General features: G+C 41.8%; 1 non-coding gene across 1 annotated transcript; it reads left to right on the top strand.

Annotated features, from left to right (window-relative positions):
- Nucleotides 1-7,298: 7,298 nt before the first annotated feature.
- On the top strand, nucleotides 7,299-7,404 carry LOC148562826 (small nucleolar RNA R71). Its single transcript, XR_015887525.1, has one exon. It is a non-coding gene; the product is annotated as a small nucleolar RNA R71 (small nucleolar RNA).
- Nucleotides 7,405-7,952: the final 548 nt, after the last annotated feature.

Here is a 7,952-nt window from a genome sequence, read left to right as displayed (position 1 = left end):
CTGCCGCTGAAGGTTCTAATCAGCTCTCATCTCATCAAGGGTGGTACAAAGGTGCTCCCAACGGCTATTCTGTGTGGCTCTCATCTCCTCTACAGATGCAGTGTATTGATGCCAGCGCATGTCATTAGTGACTCTCATCTGCTCCATGGAGGATGCGAGCTGCTGCCATTACTCTTGAGGAGGGAAGTAGTGTCCCTGAGGCAGTAGTTGCTCCTCTTGAGCTCCTTCTTCAGCCTATTCGAATCTTGGGAGTCTTTGATAGTCACTTACCAGTTCCAGAGTCTTCTTTATGATGGGCTTCTCGACTGGGATAGGGAAATTATTCTCTATCTTCACCCTAGCGGCCTCACAGAGGCGGAAGATGAGATGTGGGAAGCCCAACCTGGCATTCTCTTTGGTATTAGCGGTGATATGGTAAATTTGCTGGGCAATAACGTCCGCCACCTGCACTGGCTCTACCAACAGAATGCAATAAATCATGATGACTTAGTCCACAGTACACTCGGACCGGTTGCTTGTGGGCATGATAGACCGGCGAATAAAATGGTGCCATCCCCTAGCCAAAGGCGTCAGGTCACCAACTCTGATATGGCCCGCCTTCCCCTCTACCCCCAGTTTTCACTGGGCATCTGAAATGCATATGTCAGCGACTACTTGCTTCAATCGCTGATCCCTCTCTGCTCTCTCACTGTAAGACTGAAGTGAGGGCATAGTCCGTGGTAACTGGAGGGTCTGCTGGATAATCTCTGGGCTAAAATCAATGACTCTTCCCCTTACAAAGCTTTTGTGGTCCCTTTCATTGACTCCAAACACATCCTTGTAAGTAATCCACAGGTTCCCATAAAATTCTTGAACCATCAATTGCCCTACTTGTGTGTGCGGATTGCACAGAAACTGCTATCCACTTCTCTGAATTTCATGTTGAATTTCCAGATATTCATTCGGTTGGAGATTAAACCGCACTTCCGGCAGAGCCGGTCTCTTGCCAGTAACATTATAAAAGTGCTCTTCATGCATTTTAGAGCGAAATCTTCTTGAATCATGAGAACCGGTGGCTGGTTCCTTTCCTTTTCTCTTCTTGGAAGGTTGGGTGGTCTTTGGTGCCATAGAAATAACAGAATAAAATCAGTGAAGCGACAACACCAAACTTAAAATGGTTGCTCGTCCTCAAGCAAAATAAAGAAATACAAGGGGAAGAAGAAGGGAGAGCAGAAATTGAAACAGAAGGAAATAAAAATCAATGCTAAAAATATTTTTTTTTTCTTTTTTTATGGAACTGAAATAGATAAAAGTAAAAAGAAGAATAGAAGAAGAGGGGGTGTTTCGGTTGGGGTGGGGATGTGTTGGAGGGATGAACGTGTAGTTTAGTAGAAGGGGGTTGGAGAGAGGGGTTAGGGTATTGGGTCCGAAAGGTGTGGTTGGATGTATAGAGGTAGAGAGGCAGAGTATAAGGGGGAGGGGAGTGCTGCGTGTTGGGGTTGAAGGCACTTGTGTGGGGATTAAAGTAAGTGGGGATGGCAGAGGAGTGGAAGTTTTGATGTGGGAATGGAATGGATTGGGAGGGGGTTACATAGGAGAGGGGTTGGTGAGGGAAGGGAGTCACGGGTGTGGGGGTTGGTCTGCGTTCAAGGGTGTAGGTGTAGGGGCTTAGGGAAGGAATATATTGGGAAGGAGGAGTGGAATGTGGTCAAGGGGTGGGGAGTCACGGATACAGCTAGGGGATTGGGAAAAGAATGAAAAAAGAAGAGGATCTAGTCAGTGGGTGCGGGGACCAGGAAAAAGGGATTCTGATTGGTAAATATGATGGGATTTGGCGGAGCAATAGGTGATTGAAGTGGGGATTTGGTGAAGAAATAGATGCTGGCGCCAAACTTTGAGATCTTGAAGTTCTCCTCCACGCCAAACTTGGTGTAAACCAAGTTCGGCGCCATCTCCCTTTTTTTTTTTCATAAACGCCCACGCCAAATGCGAGGGGAGCCAAGTTTGGCGTCACCTTGGCAGAGCGTATTCCCTCTTGTGTACGTGGTTCCTACGCCAAACTTGAAATGCTCAAGTTTGGCGTCACCTCTTGGCTATTTGTTCCCTTGTTTACGTCGTTCTCCACATCAAACGCCAGGAGAGCCAAGTTTGGCATCCCTTGGCAGAGAACTTTGCCTCTTTCGCACATAGCTCCCATGGCAAACTTGAACTTTTCAAGTTTGGCGTCAACTTTTGCTGGTTTTACTCATTGTTACGCCGTTCTTCACGCCAAACTTGAAATTTTCCAAGTTTGACTTGGACCTTCCAGAGAGAAAACTCCATCTTACGCGCACACACAGTGCTGAACTTGTAAATTCCAAGTTTGGTGCCAACCAGACCGAGTCAAACCTCTGTAGGGTGGGTAAAAATTCTTCTAAGTATCCGGGTTCCTGTTTTTTAACATTCTGCATTATCAAAACACACGTAAAACAAAGGAAAAGAAGTAAAAACTCAATTAAAATCAAATAAATAATAAAACCAATGCAACAGAAAATAAACTAAGGATACGAAATTATCGGGTTGCCTCCCGACAACTGCTTCTTTAATGTCACTAGCTTGACGGTCAATTCTGCTAGTTCAGCAGATGAGTAGACCTTTGGAGATCAATCTCGCCTCCAAGATAGTGCTTCAACCTCTGACCATTAACTGTGAATTTCCTGTCATAATTCTCTTCCTGAATCTCCACATGACCATACGGTGAAGCTCTGGTAACTACAAACGGTCCTGACCACTGGGATTTCAGCTTCTCGGGAAAGAGTTTGAGCCTTGAATTATACAAATGCACTCTCTGACCTGGCTCAAGGACTCTGATGGCAATCTTCTTGTCATGCCATATCTTGGTTCTCTCCTTATAGAGCTTGGCATTCTCATAGGCTGAATATCTGAATTCGTCAAACTCATTCAACTGAAGCATTCTCTTAATTCCTGCAGCCTGAGCATCAAAGTTTAGATACTTGATTGCCCAGTAAGCTTTATGTTCCAGCTCCACTGGCAAGTGACAGGCTTTGTCATAGACCAACTGATAAGGGGATATGCCAATAGGAGTTTTGTATGCTGTCCGGTATGCTCAGAGAGCATCATCAAGCTTCCTAGACCAGTCCTTCCTTGAGATACTGACGGTCTTCTCTAGAATCTTCTTTAGTTCCCTGTTGGAAACCTCAATCTATCCACTTGTCTGAGGGTAATAAGGGGTTGCCACTTTATGACGGACTACATATCTTTGAAGAAGTGAGTTTAGCTGTCTGTTACAGAAGTGACTTCCTCCATTACTAATGAGTGTCCTTGGGACACCAAACCGGCTGAAAATATATCTCTGAAGAAAACTCATCACCACTTTGGCATCATTGGTGGGTAGAGCCACAGCTTCCACCCACTTGGACACATAATCAACTGCCACTAGAATATAGTTGTTGGAATAGGAAGGTGGGAAAGGTTCCATGAAATCAATACCCCACACATCAAACAACTCAACCTCAAGAATCCCTTGCTGTGGCATCTCATGGTTAGCAGGGAGATTCTTGGCTCTTTCACATCTTTCACAACTCTTCACAAATGCTCTTAAATCCCTAAAGAGAGTCGGCCAGTAAAACCCGCTCTGAAGGACCTTTGTAGCTGTCCTTTGACCACCAAAGTGGCCTCCATAATCAGAACCATGACAGTGCCAAAGAATTTGCTGTGTCTTCTCATTTGGAACACATCTCTGGATTATACCATCTGAGCATCTTCTAAAAAGGTATGGCTCCTCCCAAAAGTAGTACTTTGCATCAGTCAGCAGCTTCTTCACTTGTTGTCTACTGTACTCCTTTGGAATGAAATTCATGGCTTTGTAATTTGCAATGTCTACAAATCATGGAGCCTACTGAATGAGGATCAATTGCTCATCCAAAAATGTCTCAGTCATAGCTGTGAGTGGCTGGACTCCTTTTTCAGGCTCAATTCTGGAAAGGTGGTCAGCTACTTGATTTTCTGACCCTTTCTTGTCTTTTATCTCAATATCAAACTCCTGAAGGAGTAATACCCATCTGATTAATCTTGGTTTAGAATCCTGTTTGATTAGAAGGTACTTCAAAGCAGCATGATCAATATAAACAATAACCTTAGAACCAATTAAATAGGACCTAAACTTTCCAACAGCATACACAATAGCTAATAATTCTTTTTCTGTAGTTGTGTAATTCTTTTGAGCATCATTTAACACACGGCTAGCATAGTAAATGACATGTATAAGCTTGCCATGCCTCTATCCTAAAACAGCTCCTATAGCAAAATCACTAGCATCACACATTAATTCAAATGACAAATCCCAGTCAGGGGGAGCTATAATGGGAGCAGAGGTAAGGTTTGCTTTCAGAGTTTCAAAAGCATGCAGGCATTCAGCATCAAACACAAAAGGAACATCAGTAACTAATAGGTTACTCAATGGTTTAGCAATTTTAGAAAAATCATTTATGAATCTTCTATAAAATCCTGCATGACCCAAGAAACTCCTGACTGCCTTAACATTAGCTGGTGGTGGTAATTTTTCAATTACCTCCACCTTTGCTCTATCAACTTCAATCCCCTTGCTTGAAATCCGGTATCCAAGAACAATACCTTCTGTAACCATAAAATGACATTTTCCCAATTTAAAACAAGGTTTGATTCTTGACACCATTTCCAGACCAGAGATAAATGCTTAAGGCATGATTCAAAAGAATTACTAAAAACAGAGAAATCATCCATAAATACCTCAATGAACTTCTCAACCATATCAGAAAAAATGGAAAGCATGCACCTCTGGAAAGTTGCTGGAGCATTACAAAGTCCAAATGGCATTCTTCTGTAAGCAAATACTCCAAAAGGGCATATGAATGCTGTCTTTTTTTGATCTTGAGGGTCCACTGCAATTTGATTATATCCAAATATCCATCTAGAAAACAATAAAAAGCATGACCAGCTAACCTCTCAAGTATCTGATCAATGAAAGGTAGGGAGAAGTGATCCTTCCTTGTAGCAGTGTTGAGCCTCCTATAGTCTATGCACATTCTCTATCATGTGACGGTTCTTGTAGAAATTAGTTCATTCTTTTTATTCTTGATCACTATCATCCCTCCTTTCTTGGGAACTACATGCACAGGACTTACCCAAGGACTGTCAGAAATAGGGTAAATAATACTGGCTTCCCATAGTTTTATTACCTCTTTTTGGACCACCTCTTTCATAGTTAGATTGAGTCTCCTCTGTGATTGCACAACTAGTTTAGCATCATCTTCAAGAAGGATCTTGTGCATACACTTGGTTGGACTAATCCCCTTTAAATCACCAATGGTCCACCCAAGAGCTATTTTATGGCTCCTAAGCACTGAAATAAGCGCCTCTTCCTCTCCAGGCTTCAAGGAAGAGCTAATAATCACTGGATATGAATCATTTTCACCCAAAAATACATACTTCAGAGAAGGAGGCAAGGGTTTGAGCTCAAGCTTGGGGACATCCTTTTCTGCTTTAGGCGTGTTCATTAGCTCTTTTTGGGGTGGTGAATCATCAACTTCAATTAATTCATACTCAGAAATAGGATCCAGAATATCATCAAGTACCTCAGCTTCCAGTACCTTTTGAACAAGTGGTTCAACAACATCAACTCTCATACACCCTTCAGAATCATTAGGGTGTTTGAAGGCTTCAAATACATTAAGGACCACCTGTTCTTCATTGACCCTCAGGGTTAATTCACCCTTTTGCACATCAATCAAAGCTCTACTGTAGCTAAGAAGGGTCTACCAAGAATAATAGAGAATTTTGCATCCTCTTCCATGTCTAATATAACAAAATTAGCAGGAAAAATAAATGGTCCTACTTTCACAAGTAAATCCTCAACAACACCCACAGGAAATTTAATAGAAAGATTAACAAGTTGAAGAGAAATACGAGTGAGTTTTACCTCCTCAATTTGGAGCTTTTTCATCACTAAAAGTGGCATGAGATTGATACTAGCTCCAAGATCACATAAAGCTCTCTGAATGGTGACATCCCCAATGGTGCAAGGAATTACAAAGCTCCCTGGATCTTGCATCTTCTCAGGAAGATTATGTTGAATAATAGCACTGGATTCTTTGGTTAACACCATTGTTTCTTGTTCCTTCCAATTCCTCTTGTTAGTCAACAATTCTTTCATAAATTTAGCATAGAGAGGCATTTGCTCAAGGACCTCTATAAAAGGAATGTTGATCTGTAGCTTCTTGAAGACTTCTAAACGTCTAGAAAATTGCTTGTCCTTGGAAGCCTTCTGAAGCCTTTGAGGATATGAAATTTTTGGTTTGTATTTAGGAGCCTTTGACAATATAGGATAAGTGTCAAGAGAGTCTAGGAATGGGTTGTCCTCATGCTTTGGAGGGGCATGCTCTACTTCTTCCTTCTTCTCCTCTGGAGCTTCTTTTTCAACTAGCTCTTCATTGACCTTGGTCTCAGAACCAGCTACTTTACCACTTTTCAATTGAATAGCCTTACAATCTTCTCTTGGGTTCACCACTGTATCACCAGGAAATGTACTTAAAGACCTCTCAGGTATTTGCTTGCTCAATTGGCTCATTTGCACCTCCAAGTTTCTAATGGAAGCTCTAGTTTCCTGAATAAAACTATTTATCATTGTCTCCTAGTTGGTATTCTATTGAGGTTGAGAATTTGCTTGCTGAGGTGGTTGTTGTTGATGAGGCTGAAATTAGCGGTTATTGTAATTATTCTACTGAAAACCGCCTTGAGAATTATTGTTAAAATTCTGAAATCTCTGAGGTTGGTCTTTCCACCCAAAATTTAGGTGATTTCTCCACCCTTGATTGTAGGTCTTAGAATATGAATCATTATTAGGGTTTCTAGGAGCACTCCCCATGTAATTGACATGTTCAGAGGAAGATTGAGCATAATCATAATTCTCATTTTGCATAAAATTACCTGTCATGTCATAAGGGACTTCTTGCGGTGCATTATGGGTGTTGACAACTGAAACTTACATTCCACTCAACTGTTGAGTAATTAGACTTATTTGCTGAGACAAAAGTTTGTTCTGAGCAAGAAGAGCATCAACAGCTTCCACTTTTAAAACACCTATCTTCTGAGAAGTCTCAGAGTTCACAAGATTCCTGTTGGAGGAATATAAGTATTGGTTGTTAGCAACCAACTCAATAAACTCAGTAGTCTCCTCTGATGTCTTCTTCATATGTAAAGAATCACCTGCAGAATTATCTAGGTGCATTTTAGACATTTCGCATAAGCCCTCATAAAAGATATCCAGCTGAGTCTATCTAGAGAACATGTCTGGAGGGCATTGCCTAGTCAGTAGCTTGAATCTCTCCCAAGCTTCATAAAGGGTCTCACCATCTTTCTATCTGAAAGTCTGAACCTCCACCCTTAGCTTGGTCAGCTTTTGAGGTGGGAAAAATTTAGTCAGAAATCTAGTGACAACCTTATCCCAAGTATCCAGACTCTCCTTGGGTTGAGAATCTAACCACAGCTTTGCTCTATCCTTCACAACAAATGGGAAGAGCATGAGTTTGTATACCTCAAGATTCACTCCATTGGTCTCTACAATATCACAAATCTGCAGAAAATCAAAAATAAATTGATTTGGGTCTTCCTGAGGGAGTCCATGATACTGACAATTTTGTTGCACAAGAGTAACTAGCTGTGGCTTCAGTTCAAAGTTGTTTGCAGCTATAGGAGGCACCACAATACTTTTTCCATAAAGATCTGCATTAGGAGCAGTGTAAGAGCCAAGCACTCTTCTAGGTTGCTCATTCCCATTCGGATTTGCCACATTGGCATTAGCAGCATTATTATGATCCATAGTGGACTCTGCAGCCTTGTAAAGTCTGGCTTGTTGCAAACACCGCCTCAAAGTCCTTTCAGGTTCAGGATCAAAGTCTAACAGAAGTTTCTTGTCCCTGTTTCTACTCATAAACAGA

This window comes from Arachis ipaensis, chromosome B6 (genome assembly GCF_059453495.1).
Source record: "Arachis ipaensis isolate K30076 ecotype BB chromosome B6, ASM5945349v1, whole genome shotgun sequence".
Taxonomy (NCBI): Eukaryota; Viridiplantae; Streptophyta; class Magnoliopsida; order Fabales; family Fabaceae; genus Arachis; species Arachis ipaensis.
This window is presented reverse-complemented; position numbering and strand designations above follow the sequence as displayed.